This window comes from Callospermophilus lateralis, chromosome 2 (assembly GCF_048772815.1).
Source record: "Callospermophilus lateralis isolate mCalLat2 chromosome 2, mCalLat2.hap1, whole genome shotgun sequence".
In the NCBI taxonomy this organism is placed as follows: Eukaryota; Metazoa; Chordata; class Mammalia; order Rodentia; family Sciuridae; genus Callospermophilus; species Callospermophilus lateralis.
Window position 1 is genome coordinate 176130262 of NC_135306.1, and position 17903 is coordinate 176148164.

A 17903-nucleotide genomic window follows, 5' to 3' on the forward strand; every position below is an offset into this window, starting at 1 on the left:
CCTATATGGAGTTAAACTTAATCCAAAATGCAAGGAGTAGTGTGATTAAATGTTAAAGGGAAATAATAAAACCTTTAGAAGTAAAGACTATCTGGTAAGCTGTTTTGATTTTTCACTTTGGGCTTGAATGAAAAGTTAATTCAAAGATGTTGTCTTAATTTCAAGAAGTATACCACAGGCACATTAATTATTAAATTTTCTTATTCTGATATACCACTAATGTTTTTCATTGAAATTTAAATATATCTCTTATCCTTTAGTATAATTTATATATTTTGAAAGATTTTTAAAATATTAAATGTGATTTAAAAACAAAATTTGCAGTTTATATCAAAGCACCTCAAAATATTACCTGATAAGAACAGACTTTAAAAATGCTAACATACATATCTAACCAGTTAAACATTGTATTCTTATTGTCTATTATTTAACTACTCAAAAAAAAAAAAAAAAAAAAGAAAGAAAGGATTACCATAACCCATGTCAGTATGTTTTGGATGTATGTATTAGAAAACGAGTACTAATTAGAAGGACTTAAAATTTCCAAACCTCTCCAAAAGTCAATATTAACTCAATGAAAACCAGAAGGTCTAATTAATACAATTATGAATAAACCAAGGGTTGGCCCCTACTCCCAAAAGTACTGGGAATTAAATTAAATTTGCCTCACACGTGCTAGGCAAATGCCCTACCACTGAGCTAAATTCCCAGCCCTTTTTATTTTTTATTTTGAGACGTGGTCTTGCTAAGTTTCACAGGCTGGCCACAAACACATAATCTTCCTACCTCAGCTTTCCCAGTAGCTTGAATTCCAGGCCTGCCCCACTGTGTCCAGCCTCTAAGGCAATTTTTTTTTTTTACATAAATTAACCCATATGGTAAAGATATTGCTGTCTTAAATGGTTCAGCTTCTACAGGTTTTTCAGTTTCTTCAGTATTCTGATGACAAACTTGTCTGTGATGGAGAAAGTAGTGTTGTAGGTTCAGACACCCCCACCTTCTGTTTTTGTGGAGGAACCACAGTGCCAGATCCCCACAGGCCACCTCTTCATACTAGTTTTGCCACAGAAGGAGCAAGTGTAGTTAGCATCCTGGCTAGTTTCAGTTTTTTTTCTCAATTTTCTCAAGCAGCACACCATACCAAGTCCATATTCAAAGAGTATCTGAACCTTCTTGGTGCATTGAGCTATGTTGCCACAACCAAGGTGTGGAGCCTAGAGAGCTAAATTATATTTAATTTCTCATGCTGTAAATGCTGTAGAATTGAGAGTTTCCATTGAGAGGCCATCTGCCAACTGAAGGTTTCTGTTAGTGTCTCTTCCTGTTTCAGAAGCCATGAATGTATTTATTGTATGCTGAGTTACTTTTGTATTTGGTAAAAAATTTTGGAATTTAGATCTTTTGTGAATAATTATTTCCTTAGTTAATATTTATTTTACAAATAGTGTTATTTATATTTTCAAATTTCCTGTCTATATTTTCAAATTTCCTTCATTTGTATTGTCTTATTTGAATATCCCAATAACCTGGTGGACTAGAGTGGTATACTTATATCCATATGCACCTGAATAAATTGAGCTTCAGAGAAGTCAAATAATTTGCCTAAAAGCTTATGGTGATTAAATTATAGATGCTGGATCAGAAAGTTGGTATTCTGATAATCAGACCCTATTTTTTTTTACCCCACTGTCTTGTTTATATCTTGTTTTTTAAATTCATGTAAGATTTGTAAGTCACAAAAGAATTTTGCTCTTAAAAGTATATTTTTTTACTTGTTTGTTTGTTACTGGGAATTAAACCCAGGGACTCTTTACACTTAGCTACATCCCCAATCCTTTGTATTTTTTGTGACAGGGTCTCCTAAGTTGCTAAGCCTGGCTTTGAACCTGTGATCCTCTTGCTTTAGCCTCCTGAGTTGCTACTGCACCTGTTAAAAATTGATATTATTGAATCTGCATCTTTTCATTGTGTTGAATAACTTTAAAGCACTTTCTTGGTTAATTTTCCCTTACTATGATTAAAATTTCTTCTTAAATTTTACTTTCTAACATCTACTCCACACAAGGATTTTTCTGGTGGTAGAATATACCCTATTCTGAATCTGAAACTTACATGAACTTGAATCACATATGTAAACAAGTTTACCAAGATGGAAGTTCCTGTTCATCTGCTCTTATATGCATGCTTGTACATGAGTGTGCATGCATATACTCCTGAATTGGATACTAGAACTTATTTGTATTTATCTGTTTTGATTTGTTTAATATTAATGTTATATGGAATTCAAGTATGTTCAATATTAATGTTATATGGAATTCAAGTAATAGAAAATATCATCATCACTTTAATGCTTATGGTAAGAATTTAATCACTAAAATTATGGTGAAATTACTATCATAAAAAGATTTGTGCCAAAAAAGATGTTTTGAAAAGAGTACTTGCTAAACACCTAAATTTAAAACATTCAATATTGCATTGTTTTCAAATTAATTTTCAAAATACTATGTGTTAGGTCGGTGGCGGCGACTTGGTGGCGACTTAGTGGCAACTTAGAACAAAGCAGCCCTGCTGAAAAAGAACATTAATCAGATGCCGGCGGAACCGCCTGTCAATCAGCCAGATCTCCTGACTAATGCCTGTTAATCAACAGGACCCCCCTGGCCAATCCTGGAGTTCAGCCAACTCCCCTGACCAACTTCAAGGGGGCAAGGGACCCTAGAAACACCTTTTCCTGTCCCAAGCCCTTCCCTTCCTGCTGTAAGCCCCATAAAAGTCCAGTCCGGTTGAGCGTGGAAGCTCCTCAGACCCTTCTCCTGTCCCCTCTGTGTGTCTGATTGAGTTCCGCCCAGGAGTGATATCTCAATAAAGCCTGTTCAGTGGCCCTTTTAAATCTGCCTCCTTTGGCCATTGCCTGCCCCGACTGATCTGACACTATGCATAATCTACACAATTAATTCTTAAAAGAAACCATTTAGCATTCTCATTACTTTATATGTTCATGAGAGTTTATCCAGAATGTATTATATGAATTTCTTTCTAATGTAGATAAAAAAAATTATTTAAAAAAATCCTGATAGGTTGACATTTTCCTGGCTAGAGAACTCTTTGAAATCGGGCTTATTGAGATCACCTATGCCATATTATTTTAGGCTATTTGCATTAATTCAACTCTTCTACCTGCAAGCTTATTAAGTGGCAGTTTCACTGTACATGACTTGTACTTATGATTAAAATTCAACCCATGTTACAGATAAGAATGAAAACTATTCATCACAAAGAGGGAATGTTCCGATATTTTAATTCATTACAAAAGATGAAAAAAAATTTTGTTATGATAAGTGGAAGGTTTGTGTGTGTGTGTATGTGTGAATAGCATATTGCTAAAGCCACAAGATGAAATTTTTGTAGAATTTAGGCAGAATGAGTCATCATAGTAACACTAATACTCTTGAAAAATTGGAAAAGAGATAAACTTATTGCAGTGCATTGATTGTTTTGTTTGTGGTATAACTTTTATGTTCTTTTGAGAGTTTTTTTCTTTTACATAAGCCCATGTAATAGGTACAAATAAAACAAAGTAAATGCTTAGCAGACAGATACTCAACAGAGCTTGATAAAAATAAATCAAAGGTTTTGGTTCAAAAAAAAAATGTTTGTTCAAAGTGTTAGCTTAAGTTGGTTTTCTGTGTTCATAGTTATATGTTCCTACTTATTTCTCATCTACAAATGCATCATTGTAACACATTTACTTATCAACATGTTAATCAAACTGTATTCAAAGTCCGAAATAAGTTAGTGATAGTCTTGAGTAATTAATTCATCACACAATAGTGGAAGAAAAGCTTGCAATTACAAATAGTTAGCAATTACATTTCAGTGACATTATAATGCATATGACTCTAGTGATAGTTTTATCTGTGTGTGTATGTATATATGTATATACACACAGGTATGCGATTTGTTTAATCAGAATTTCTAAATAGCCTTGTCAGACAAACTTATTTCTCAAAAATTACATTCAAAGGGACTCCTGTATTGCCTTTGAAAAATGTGTGCCAACTGGATTCTATTTGGGGCCATAGTATTCTGAAAGGCTATATCATATAATTGATATATATATATTGAAAGTCATTTATTTTTTACATGTATCAAATTTTTTAATTATAGTGAGTTTAAAAATATAATTAGATCTTAATGTTTTCTAAGCATGTTGTAAATTAACGTTTTTTTTTTTTTTTTTTTTCCTCTTTTGGAGATCCAACCCAAAGCATCCTACATTCTATGCAAATCTTCTGTGGAGTCACATTCCCATGCCTTAAATTACTTCATTGGTGAATAATAATAATTAGAATAGTGGGTTTCATTGTATCTTCTCTAATCCTAACCCCTTCCTCTACTTTACTGGTCTGTCTTATCTTTTATGCTATCCATCCCTCCCCCCACCTTTTTCTTCTTTCTTTTTGGCAATACTGGGGATAGAACCAGGGGCACTTTGTTGGAGATACATCTCCAGCTGGGTTTTATTTTGTTATTGTTTGGTTTTGGTTTTTGAGACAGGGTTTCACTAAATTGCAGAGGTTGGCCTGGAACTTGTAATCCTCCTGCTTCAGCCTCTCACTGGAATTACAGGAATACACCAACAAGCCGAGCTTGAAATCCCTTTTTTATTCCTGTTTTATTTTTTTTTCTCTTTCTCTCTAACTTAGATATGTGAGAGTAAACATCTGACCTTTGATTTTCTGGGTCTGGATTGTTTCATTTAGTAAGATGTTTTCCAGTTCCATCTATTCATTAGCCAATAATACAATGTCATTCTTTATGGCTGAGTAAAACTTCATTGTATGTGCCTGATTTTCTTTATTCATCTGCTGACAGGCAACTAGACTGGTTCCCTAACTTTGCTATTTTGAATTATGCTACTGTAAACATTGGTATTCATTTATTATTGTAGTATGCCATATTTTAGGTTTTTTGTATACATACCAAGGAGCTGGATCATATGGTGGTTCCATTCCTAGATTTCAGCTTTTTTTGTTCTCTTCAAAATCCTACTCAGCAGTGCTTGTTACTTCACTATTTCAAATTTACTACACAAATTATTCTGTTCTCACATGAAATTCATAAACCTCTTTGTTTCTCTATTAAAAAGCCTGTACCTTTTCATACTTTTCATTTTCTCTATTCAGGGGTAAGAAATTGTTTCTTGGCCTTTCTAAGCCTAATTGGGAGGTGGCCAGAGAGGGGAGGTCTGGAAGGAAGCAAAAAGAAATGTTTTTCTTATTTCTGTCTCTATCTTTCATTATATCACCAGCTCCTGTTTTCTGAAGTTAGTGGCTCCAATGTACTTATCTGTGAAATGGGATTGTTTTATTTGCCTTTAGGCTATTATAAGAATTAAATTATATCAACTTAATTAAGTGCATAGCATAGGAAGTGCTGGCATCTAACCATTGCATAATAAAAGGTTTCTGTTATCCTCTAACTTATCCAGATGACATGTTTTGTGATTTTGATTTTTCTCATTTCTCTACCTATAACACTAATTGGTCTGTTTCATCCCTATAAAAAAGCAAAGTAGACAGTAGTACAGGTTTAGGAAATAGAATTACTTTTGAAATCTGTATATGCCATTCATTAACTATGCTCAGGCAATTTATTTAACCCTGTCTAAACATCCCTTTTATCCTCTGTAAAATAGTGTTAATAAAACAGTATTTATATAGCTTTTAGAATTATTCAGTTGTGTGTGTATTCATGGGTATGTATAAAATGAATAAATGATTCAATTAAAATGATTAGCATTTTGCCTGAAATAAAGCTTACTGTAAATTTAACATACATTGCTTTTACTACTACTATAATCCTCCATTACTATTGCCAATTCAGATTCTTCTTGCCCCTTATCTGGGTACTATCCAAGAGTAGAAGCCTCCAGCTCTTCCCTGTTTCTCACACCCTCCTATCCATCTAATACTACTGGCAGTTAATGTTTCCTTTTCTTCAAATACCGTCACCTCTTTGTACTTAAAAAAAACAAACAAACAAAAAAAGAACTTCAGCATTTGCTTAGAATGCATCAGACCCTGAGTTTGAAGATTCCACCATTGTAGGGGGAAAAAGAAAAAGAAAAGGAAAATCTCAAAGCCTTTAATTTCTAACCTCAAATCATATAAATTATGTATTATGACCATTTAGGACTGCTATAGTTTGACTTCACACTATCTTCCAGCATTATTTTCTAGTGTATATATCTATTACATGGATTAAACCAGGGATTATATCACAACACATAACTGTATCTGGCGCATACATGGAGATTGTTAATTTCTCCTTTTGCCTTCTCTTCCTTTTTTTTCCTTTTCCCTCTTCTTTCAGTAAATCTTGGATTCTGGCCAAATGTTGCTTTTTTTTCTTTCCTTTTCATGACACATTGTTTCCTATGGCTATAACTTTTTTGAAGCTTAATTCCTTTTTACTCATTCAGGAGATATTTACTAATTATATTTCATGTGCAATATATTGTGTTATGTTGTGCTTTTCACTAGATCTAGACAAAATGTCTAAGGCATCTTCCACGGGAATATTGTAGAAAAAGAAAAGTATATTAAGAATGGTAAGACAACAGTGAAAACTACGTGTGATCAAGGACCATGTTTATTTTGGCCTATTGTATTTCTAGCTCTTAGAACAGTGCTATGGGTAAATTAGGACTCTCATAATTGAGAATAAAATTTGGAAGAGATGTAATGAGACAAAAAGGAAGTGAAAGCATTAAACTTGGCATATTTAACAACTCTGTATTTCTTGGCTAGAAAATATGCTATAAAATTTGTGTTTGAGACTAGTAAAAGACCATATTGCAAAGAAGTGCAAGGGTCAGAATAGGAACAATATTTTCCATTATGCCTGGAAGTTTGGACTCTGTCTTGTAACTTTGGAGAGCCATTGAGAGGATATAAATGTTTTGGATATCATGTAAAAATTTTTACTCGAGAAAGGGTATTAGCAATGTGGCAAGAAGAATTACAAGTGAGGTTAGAGCCATGGATTTCAGTTGTAATCTTACTACAATAGAAAAGCACAGAAATGTGGGGTCCTAAATTAAAAGTGGGGGTGGAAAGATTCAAGACATTTATGTGGTCAGATCAACATAATAGTACAACCAATAGAATTTGGAGAATATAGGAGGGTGAGAAGATAGACTGATCTCGAGTTCTGTATAGCCTTTAAAGTCCAGTGGAAGTATACCTCCGATTTATTCCTGTTATGCTGACTGGTATAAACTTTTGTTTTTTCTTCCTGTAAATGTTATTTATGCCTTTCTTATTTTTTTAGATTTATTTTTATACATGTTAAAGTTATTTTTGCATTTCTAAATACCCTCATCAGAGTAGAAGGCTCATACACAGTATCATTACATTACCTCTATCCTTCAATACTCTTTGAGTGCACAATAAATATACAGATTATTAATGCTATGTATATTTTAATTCTTGAAAAAAATGCAGAAAGTTAAGTATGTACTTGACACATTTCATAACTTCAAAACAAAACTTGTTGCAAACAGGTGAATTTTAATTGAAAAAAATTTAAAGCAGTTTAATGCTGAAATTTCAAAATTAGAAATTACCAGAAAAGAAAATATTCCTAGGAAGAAATTACAAAGTGAAATCAGGCCATATTGTTTCCAAATTCAGATGGGAACTTACTATTAAAAATCTTGCACAGATTGGAAATGACTAATCAACATTAGGAAAACAAAATTGGAGGGTTTGCTCTCATACTGCTATGGCTAAACTTTTTCAAGTCCATTTTATTTTATTTTATTTTATTTTATTTGTATCATGGATTGAATTCAGGGATACTTGACCACTGAGCCACATCCCCAGCCCTATTTTGATTTTATTTAGAGACAGGGTCTCGCTGAGTTGCTTAGGGCCTCGCCATTGCAGAGGCTGGCTTTGAACTCGCAGTTCTCCTGTCTCAACCTCCTGAGCCACTGGGATTACAAGTTGGCGCCACTGCACCCGGCTTCATGTCCAATTTATATATAAATGTATATATATACATATATATACACACACATACACATACACACACACACACATATATATATGTGTGTGTGTGTGTATGTGTATGTAATATATATATATATATATATATATATATATATATATATATATATATATATAAAACATTGGAACTTGCAATCCCTCTCTGACACATACAATATATGTGTGTGTGTGTATATATATATGTATATATATATATATATACTATATATAAAATATGCATATATTTTATATATATATATATACATATTTTTTGGTCGTACACAATACCTTTTATTTATTTTATGTGGTGCTGAAGATCAAACACTGTGCCTTGCACGTGCTAGGCGAGTGCTCTACCACTGAGCTACAACCCTAGCCCTATGTACAATTTTTTTTTTGAAAGAGAGAGAATTTTTAAATATTTTTTTAATATTTATTTTTTAGTTTTCAGTGGACCCAACATCTTTCTTTATTTTATTTTTATGTGTTGCTGAGGATTGAACCCAGTGCCCCGCGCATGCCAGGTGAGCACGCTACCCCTTGAGTCACATCCCCAGCCTCCTATGTACAATTTTAACAATGTCACTCCACTGTGAAAATTTCAGTGATTAGAACTGTTTGAAAAGTTTTAAATTAAAGGCATGATGATCTTGGGCAAAAAACTTGATGTTTGTCAGTCCCTATCTTCAGATAGGAGCGTGAGCTAAGGATATCAAGTTTGAGAGGTATAAAGATGAGATGGATTATATTCTAGCAAGATGGAGCAGTATGTATCATAAAGGAATTAGACTTGAATTGTTTCTCTGCAATGATTCTTATGTCATCCACTCTTTTTCTCCTTTCTTTCTTCCTCCATCCTTCTATTTCTTTCAGAAAGAAGACAGAGTTTATACTTCATGATTCCTAGAAGTTGCTTCCTCACACTAGTATAATATGATTTTAATCAAATCACTTAATATTTATGAACCTGAGTTTTCTCTTTTATAAAAATAGGAATAATGCCACATTTCTGTCTGCCTTCACAGGACTCTTACTAGATAATGTAGGAAAACATTAATACTTGGTAAACCATAAAGCAATTTGCAGTGTTAGACTTTGTTGGATTAATGCAGAGACCAAGTGGCACAAGAAAGATCACAAGTTTTAGAGCCAGATCCAGCTATATTCAATTCCTGCATTTGCCTCCTCCTAGCTTAGTGTAATCTGAATTTTCATATATCTAAAATTTAATAACATATGCTTTTTGGTTATAGGTAACCTTTATAAATATCTATTAGGTATACAGAAGTGTATTTTATTTCTATTTCTTCTTAAATGAATCATTGAAGCTCAAAGAATTAAATTATTTGGCCAGTGTTATATAAGTAGTTAAGTAAATTAACCAGAATAAAATTTTGGTATGAAATATGAGTTTGAGTCATGTACATGCCTATAATCCCAGTGGCTTGGGAGGTTAAGGCAGGAGAATCCCAAGTTCAAAGCCAGCCTCAGCAACATTGAGGCCTAAGCAACTCGAGAGACTCTAGCTCTAAATTAAAAAATAGAAAATAGGGGCTGGGGATGTGGCTCAAGCGGTGGCACGCTCGCCTGGCGTGCGTGCAGCCCGGGTTCGATCCTCAGCACCACATACAAAACAAAGATGTTGTGTCCGCCGATAACTGAAAAATAAATAGTAAAAGAATTCTCTCTCTCTCTCTCTCCCTCTCTCACTCTCTCTTAAAAAAAAAAAAAAAGAAAATAGGTCTGCAGGTGTGCCAGTGGCTTGGGAGGTTAAGGCAGGAGAATCCCAAGTTCAAAGCCAGCCTCAGCAACATTGAGGCCTAAGCAACTCAGAGAGACCCTAGCTCTAAATTAAAAAATAGAAAATAGGTCTGCAGGTGTGGTGCAGTGGTTGAGTGCTCCAGAGTAGAATCCCCAATAACAACAACAACAACAATACACACACACACACACACATACACATATAAGTTTTGTCAGGTAAGCTAATTACATGTTATCTTGCCATTTAAGTATGTCAATGGATCATACCATGAATTTTATATATGTTTTTTGTTAAAGACACATTTGAAATACAGGTATATATGAGTATCACAGAAGGATTCCTTTGAAACTTTCAGATGTATTTGTTCATGTGCATTTGTTTCATTTATTTTTAATTTGTTCCTATTAGTTTTATATGATACTAGAACATATTTTGATATATACATATATGGAGAATAACTCCTCATTCTTCTGGTTGTACATGGTGTATAATTATATCGGTCATGTAATCATATATGCCCATAGAATAGTAATGTCCGATTCATTCTACTATCTTTTCTATTCCCATTCCCCGACCCTCCCCTTCATTCTCTTTTGTCTAATCCAAAGTACTTCTATTCTTTTCTTCCCCCACTCCCTTATTGTGAGTTAGCCTTCACATATTAGAGAAAATATTCATATCAGAGAGCATATTAACCTTTGATTTTGGGGGATGGGTTTTTTTCACTTAGCATGATAGCATCTAATTTCATCCATTTACCATCAAATTCCATAATTTCATTCTTTTTTAAGAGTCATATTCCATTGTGTGCACATATCTCTTTTTCTTTATCCATTCATTTGTTGAAGGGCACTTAGGTTGGTTTCATAGCTTAGACGTTGTGAACTGAGCTGCTATAAACATTGATGTAGCCAGATTACCTTAGTATGCTGATTTTAAATCCTTTGGATATATACTGAGGAGTGGGATAACTGGGGCAAATAGTGGTTCCTTTCCAAGTGTTCTGAGGAATCTCCTTACTTCTTTCCAAAATGTCTGCACCAGTTTGTAGTCCCATCAGCAATTTATGAGTGTACCTTTTCCTCCACATCTTCACCAACACTTATTGTTGTTTATTTTCTTGATTACTGCCAATTTGCCAGGGTTAAGATGAAATCTCATTTTTGATTTGCATTTCTCTAACTGCTATAGATGTTAAACATTTTTTTTATATATTTGTAGACTGATCATATTTCTCTTTCTGTGAAGTGCCTCTTCAGTTCCTTTGCCTTTTCATTGATTGGGCTGTTTGTTTTTTAGGTGTTAAGTTTTTTGAGTTCCTTTTATATCCTGGAGATTAATGCTATGTTTTTTTTTTGTTTGTTTGTTTGTTTTTTTTTGCATTTGGCAAAAATTTCCATTCTATAGGCTGTCTTCACAATCTTGATTGTTTCCTTTGTCCTGAAGAAGCTTTTTGGTTTGATTTCATCCAATTTGTTGATTCTTGATTTTATTTTTTACAATTTAGGAGTCTAAGGAAGTAGTTTCCTAAATTCACATGATATAGATTGGGACCTACTTGTTTTCTATTAGGTTCAGGGTCACTGATCTAGAGCCAAAGTCCTTGATCCACTTTGAATTAAGTTTTGTGCAGGGCGAGAAGGGTTTAATTTCATTTTGCTGCATAGGGATTTCCAGTTTTCCCAGTACCATTTGTTATAAATGTTATCTTTTTTCCAATGTATGTTTTTGGTGCCTTTGTCTAGTATTAGATAACTGTATTTATGAGGGTGTGTCTCTGTGTCTTCTATTCTGTACCATTGGTCTACATGTCTGTTTTGGTGCCAATACCGTGCTGTTTTTATTACTATAGCTTGGTAGAATAATTTGAGGTATGGTATTGTGATACCTCCTGGTTTACTTTTCTTGCTAAGGATTGCTTTTGCTATTCTGAATAATAAATAAGAGTATTTTTCCAAATGAATTTCATGACTGCTTTCTATATTTCCATGAAGAAGGTCATTGGAATTTAATTGGAATTGCATTAAATTTGTAGAGCACTTTTGGTAGTATGACCATGGTTTTTTTTTGGGGGGGGCAGTACCAGGGATTGAACTCAGTGGCACTCTGCCTCTGAGCCACATCCCCAGCCCTATTTTGTATTTTACTTAGAGACAGGGTCCCACTGGGTTGCTTAGTGCCTCACTTTTGCTGAGACTGGCTTTGAACTTGGGATCCTTCTGCCTCAGATTCCTGAGCCTCTGGGATTATAGGCTTGCACCACCATGCCCAGCTAGGATGGCCATTTTGACAATGTTAATTCTCCCTATCCAAAAACATGTGAGCTCTTTTCATCTTCTAAGATATTCTTCAATTTCTTTCTTTAGTGTTCTATAGTTTTTATTGTAGAAGGCTTTCATCTCTTTTGTTATACTGATTCTCAAATATTTTAATTTTTTTGAGGCTATTGTGAATGTGGTAGTTTTCTTAATTTTCTTTTTAGTTGATTCATCACTGATATATGGGAATGTAATTGTGTATTAATTTTATATCCTATTATTTTGCTGAAATCGTTTATGAGTTCTAGAAGTTTTCTGGTGGAGTTTTTTCAGTCAGTCTAAATAAGGGATCATATTGATGGCAAATAGGGATAGTTTAAGTTCTTTTCTGTTCATATCCCTTTAATTTCTTTCTTCTGTCTAGTTGCTCTGGCTAGAGTTTCAAGAATAATGTTGAACAAAAGTGGTGAAAAGGGGGATCCTTGTCTTGTTCCAGTGTTTAGTGGTAATGCTTTCAGTTTTTATCCATTTAGAATGCTGTTGGCTTCCGTTTAGTATATATAGCTTTTACAATGTTCAGCCATGTTCCTTCTATCCCTAGTTTTTCTAGTGTTTTGAACATGAAGTGGTGCTATATTTTTTCAATGCCTTTTCTTCTTCTATTGAGATAATCATATGATTCCTGCCTTTAAGTCTATTGATGTGATGAATTAATTTTATTTATTTCCATATGTTGAACCAACCTTGTTTCCATATGATAAACCCCACCTGTTTGTGATTCACTATCTTTTTAATATATTTCCTATGTAATTTTCCAGAATTTTGTTGAGAATTTTTACATGTATGTTCATCAGGGATATTGGTCTGAAGTTTTCTTTCCTTTTTTGTGTCTTTAGTTTTGATATGAGGGTAATACTAGCTTCATAGAATGAGTCTGGAAAGGGTCCCTGCATTTGTTAAGGAAAAAAAAAAGACCGAAAAACTGACCACCTTCCTATTTAATTATCAGTTTATAAAGATTAAAAAGAAAGTGGTCTTCTGTCATATTAATGACACAGGAGAAGGATAAAACTAATTGAATTCCTTTTCAATTATAGTACTGGTATTGGGGCAGGGTGCCCATGTGACCTAAATGGCACTATTGTATTTGATAAGCAATGCATATCAGAATTTTAAAAATGAAAGTTGATGTCTTCAATCACCCATTTATCCAGGACACAGGGTGGGGTTTATTTTTAGTTTTGTTTAGTACTACTTTGTTTCTGTATTACACTTGACTGGTAATAATAGATATTTCCCCCTGTGGAAACTTACTTGATTGTCAATACTCCTTCAAGGGCATAATCATGATATATTTAAAAAATTCATATAAGTTACAATTATAATCTCTGATATTTTTCAGAATATTTTTAATGAGGGAAATTTTTCTTTTTATATATTGGTTGGGCTTTTCTTGGATTGGAATAAGGCAATCATGCAAATTGTTTTATTTTATATACTCCTGATTTAAATCTAAGATTATATCAAGATTTGGTGCCATATAAAGAAACAAATTCTATTGAAGGGCATTTAGGTTGGTTCCACAGCTATTGTGAATTTTGCTGCTGTAAACACTGATGTGGCTGTGTCCCTGTAGTTTGCTGTTTTTAAGTCCTTTGGGTATAGACCTAGGAGAGGGTAGCTGGGTCAAATGGTGATTCCATTCTCAGTTTTCCAGTGATTCTCCATACTGCTTTCCATATTGGCTGCACCAATTTGCAGTTCCACTAGCAATGTATGAGTGTACCTTTTCCCCACATCTTCTCCAACACTTACTGTTGTTTGTATTCATAATAGCTGCCATTATGACTGGAGTTAGATGAAATCTTACAGTAGTTTTGACTTGCATTTCTCTAATTGCTAGCGATGATGAACATTTTTTTTATATATTTTTTGATTGATTGTATATCATGGATAAAAAAATATGGTAAATGTACACAATGGAATACTACTCAGCAATAAAAGAGAATAAAATCATGGTACTTGCAGGTAAATGGATGGAGTTAGAGAAGATAATGCTAAGTGAAGTTAAGCCAATCCCAAAAAGTAAATGCTGAATATTTTCTCTGATATAAGGAGGCTGATTCATAGTGGGGTAGGGAGGGGGAGCATGGGAGGAATAGACAAACTCTAGATAGGGCAGTGTGGGGGGGGGAGAGGAAGGGAGGGGAATGAGGTTAGAAATGATGGTGGAATGTGATGAACATTATTATCCAAAGTACATGTATGAAGACACGAATTGGTGTGAATATACTTTGTATACAACTAGAGATATGAAAAATTGTGCTCTCCATGTATAATAAGAATTTTAATGTATTCTGCTATCATACATAAATAAAAAAAACTAAAGGAAAGATATGACAATAAAAAAGAAAGAAATTATTTGTTTTAATTATGCTGAACTCACAAATTTTAAAACTGAGGTAAATAGGTTATATGGGTTTTACCTACTCATAGATTCCTGAAGTATGTATACAAACTGGAAAAAGTGTGTTTGATCTTGAGATTTATGCATGTACTCTCATAAATATAAAGTTACTCTTTAAATTGTGAAGACTAGGATTTTGACTCATTGGTAGAGTGCTCTCCTACCATGTATGAGGCACTGGGTTCGATCCTCAGCACCACATAAATGTAAAATAAAGATATTGTGTTCACCTAAAACTACTGTAAGTAGCCATGGCTTTTATGCTGATAGTGATAAAGTATAAGATTAAGTTTTAGTAAAAATCTGAAAGTATTAAAAAGTAATGCTTGTACATTTTTCTCACATTTATGTCTCTTGTATATTATATTTCCATTCTCTTCTCAATTTTGATTCTCATATTATTGTTTCAATAGCAGGCTACTTGATCAGAGGACAGCATTCAGACTGGTAAATAGATGTCCCCAAATCAAAATGTCTTTGTGCCCTGTCTCTGAACATGCTCTATAAACTAAAGTATAATATTAAAAGAACAGAAATATTCAAATCCAATATAGGAATTTCTCTTTTTTCATTATACATGTGAAATTCAGTGTGTGTGTATGTGAGTCTGTGTGTTTAAATATTTTAAGTCTGGCTGATAGACATAGGTATTTTTATGTTCAGGATATATGTGAAGTTTATTGAAAGGGTCCTTTCAACTAAGGCCATAACTTTGAAGGGATGTGCGGATAATATCTTGACTTCCAAATCAGTCACAGTTGACTACCTTATACACACATGTGTTTCTTATCATTAAGATCCGGTTTCTTGCTTAACAGAGATCTATTTTCTTCGGAGTATGGCCAAATAAAATAACTTAGAAATAGATTCAAATTCAGTTAACTGTATTATGTATCTTGAATGAGCCAAATATTTTAAAATATGCTCTCATATATACTATATTCTTTTGCCCTGGCAAAAGTATTATTGGAAAATTCTTTACTCTCTACTATGTCTTGGTTTAGATGAGTTATTATATGTTATCTTCCCATTTAAGTAGGTGGAAATGATTTTCTTTCCTTCTTCATCCTCTTTTTCTTTTTAAACATTGGGAAAAATCTGAAGACACTGGAATTTTGACTTCACATCATGTTTTTCAAAGAAATTATTTAGTGTCAAACAGAATTTGCCTCATGTGTTTTTTCTTAAAAAACTTTGAGCTTTTTCTAGGTTATATTTGTTAAATTTTCTATTTCTCAGGTTATATTTGATTTATCCTTTAATTACTTATTGTTAGTTACATTCATTCTCATTTATTCTTTTGGTTATTTATTTTTCTCTCGGATATCTTTAATCTTCATATGAAGACTTAGAGAAAATAAAATAAAATAAACCACACTAATTTTAAGGTATTTCCAATGACAAGAAATTATTGGATTTTCCAGCTGAGTGCTGGAAAGCATTAAAAAGAATTATAGCTAAACTGTGGAACCAACCCAGATGCCCTTCAGTTGATGAATGGATAAAGAAAATGTGGTATATATACACAACAGAATACTATTCAGCATTAAAAGAGAATAAAATCATGTCATTTGCAGGTAAATGGATGGAGTTGGAGAATATAATGATAAATGAAGTTAGCCAGTCCCCCCAAACAAAATGCCAAATGTGTTCTGAGATATAAGGATGCTGATTCATAATGGGGTGGATAGGATACCATGGGAGGATTAGACGAACTCTAGATAGAGCAAGGGGTTGGGAGGAAGGGGGTATGGAAGTATGAAAGGCAGTGGAATGAGATGGACATCATTACCCTAAGTACATGTATGAAGATACAAATGGTGTGACTCTAATTTGTGTACAGAGATATGAAAAATTGTGCTCTATATGTATAATGTGAATTATAATGCATTCTGCTATATAGAATAAATATATAGAATAAATAATAATAATAAAAATACTCAAGAGTCAGCTCAGACAGACAGACACATACAGACTCAGAAAACCACTTCCCTGGTAGAGATGCGAGGGGTGTATTTTCATAGTCACTGCACTCATTCAGTTGTCAAATTATTGTCTTTAGTATAAAACATTGAGGCACTTTGAGAACTCTTTATATGATTTGGATTATTGTTATTTAGTTAACTAACAACAAAGAATAGGGGGAGGAGAAAGTGAGAGAAAAAGAAAGAACCAGCACTGATACTCTGATCAGTTTTTTAGATTGATCACTCATAATTGAGCCAGATAGCATATATAAAAAATTCACCTCTAGGGATGGGAAGGGGAGGTAATGTATAATGAATTCTTGAAAAATCATGATGTGTGCATATATAAACATACCACAGGGAACTTCATCTTTATATGTAGGTAGAAAGAACCAATCAAATATAAACAAATAATGAGAAAGGGAAGTCTAGCAAAGTAGAGGAAGGAATATGAGAGAGGTAAGAGAGGATTTGAAGGAAAAGGAGGAGGGATGAGTGGGGATCATGAACTGAATGAAAAATCCATGCATGTATGAGTTTGTTGGGGTGAACCCAACTATTTTGTATAACTATAAAGCTCTAATTTAAAAATGCATGCTATAAAGTGAATGTGGATTTGATAGCCATTATTTCCAAATCCACTATGCACCACGATATTTTTGTCCTAGCATATCGGTGTATGTACATTTGTTACTCATTCAGTATATTGGGGAATATTGTTAAAGATGGTAGATAACAGGAGAAATTACCGGAAAAATATTCACACAATTTGAAAACAAATGTTAGAATTTGACTCTAGGCAAAAAAAATTTTTTTTTCCATTTGCTCTGGTCTCTGCAAATTATTATTATGGGCTTCTAGAAATTAAGGTAGATGATTTTCATTTCTCTAATTGCTACAGATGATGAACATTTTTTTATATATTTGTTGATTTATTGTATATCCTCTTCTGAGAAGTGTCTGTTCAGGTCCTTGGCCCATTTGTTGATTGGGTTATTTGGTTTTTTGGTATTTAGGTTTTTTGAGTTCGTTATATGCCCTAGAGATTAGTGCTCTATATGATGTGTGAGGGGTAAAAATTTGCTCCCAGGATATAGGCTCTCTATTCACCTCAGAGATTGTTTATTTTGCTGAGAAGAAACTTTTTAGTTTGATTCCATTCTATTTATTGATTCTTAGTTTTAATTCTAGCACTATAGGAGTCTAATCCCACATGATGAAGATTAGGGCCTACTTTTTCTTCTATTAGATGCAGAGTCTCTGGTTTAATTCCTAGGATATCTTCTCACTTCTGCCAGAATGGCAGCTATTATGAAGACAAACAACAATAAGTGTTGGCGAGGATGTGGGGGAAAAGGTATACTCATACATTGCTGGTGGGACTGCAAATTGATG

General features: G+C 33.5%; 1 protein-coding gene and 1 pseudogene across 2 annotated transcripts in view; one reads left to right on the top strand and one right to left on the bottom strand.

Annotated features, from left to right (window-relative positions):
• The window catches only part of Mettl15 (methyltransferase 15, mitochondrial 12S rRNA N4-cytidine), a 220074-nt gene that overhangs the window by 82814 nt on the left and 119357 nt on the right, over window positions 1–17903 (top strand). The window lies entirely within an intron of this gene.
• Window positions 912–4507, bottom strand: LOC143392119 (large ribosomal subunit protein eL43 pseudogene; annotated as a pseudogene).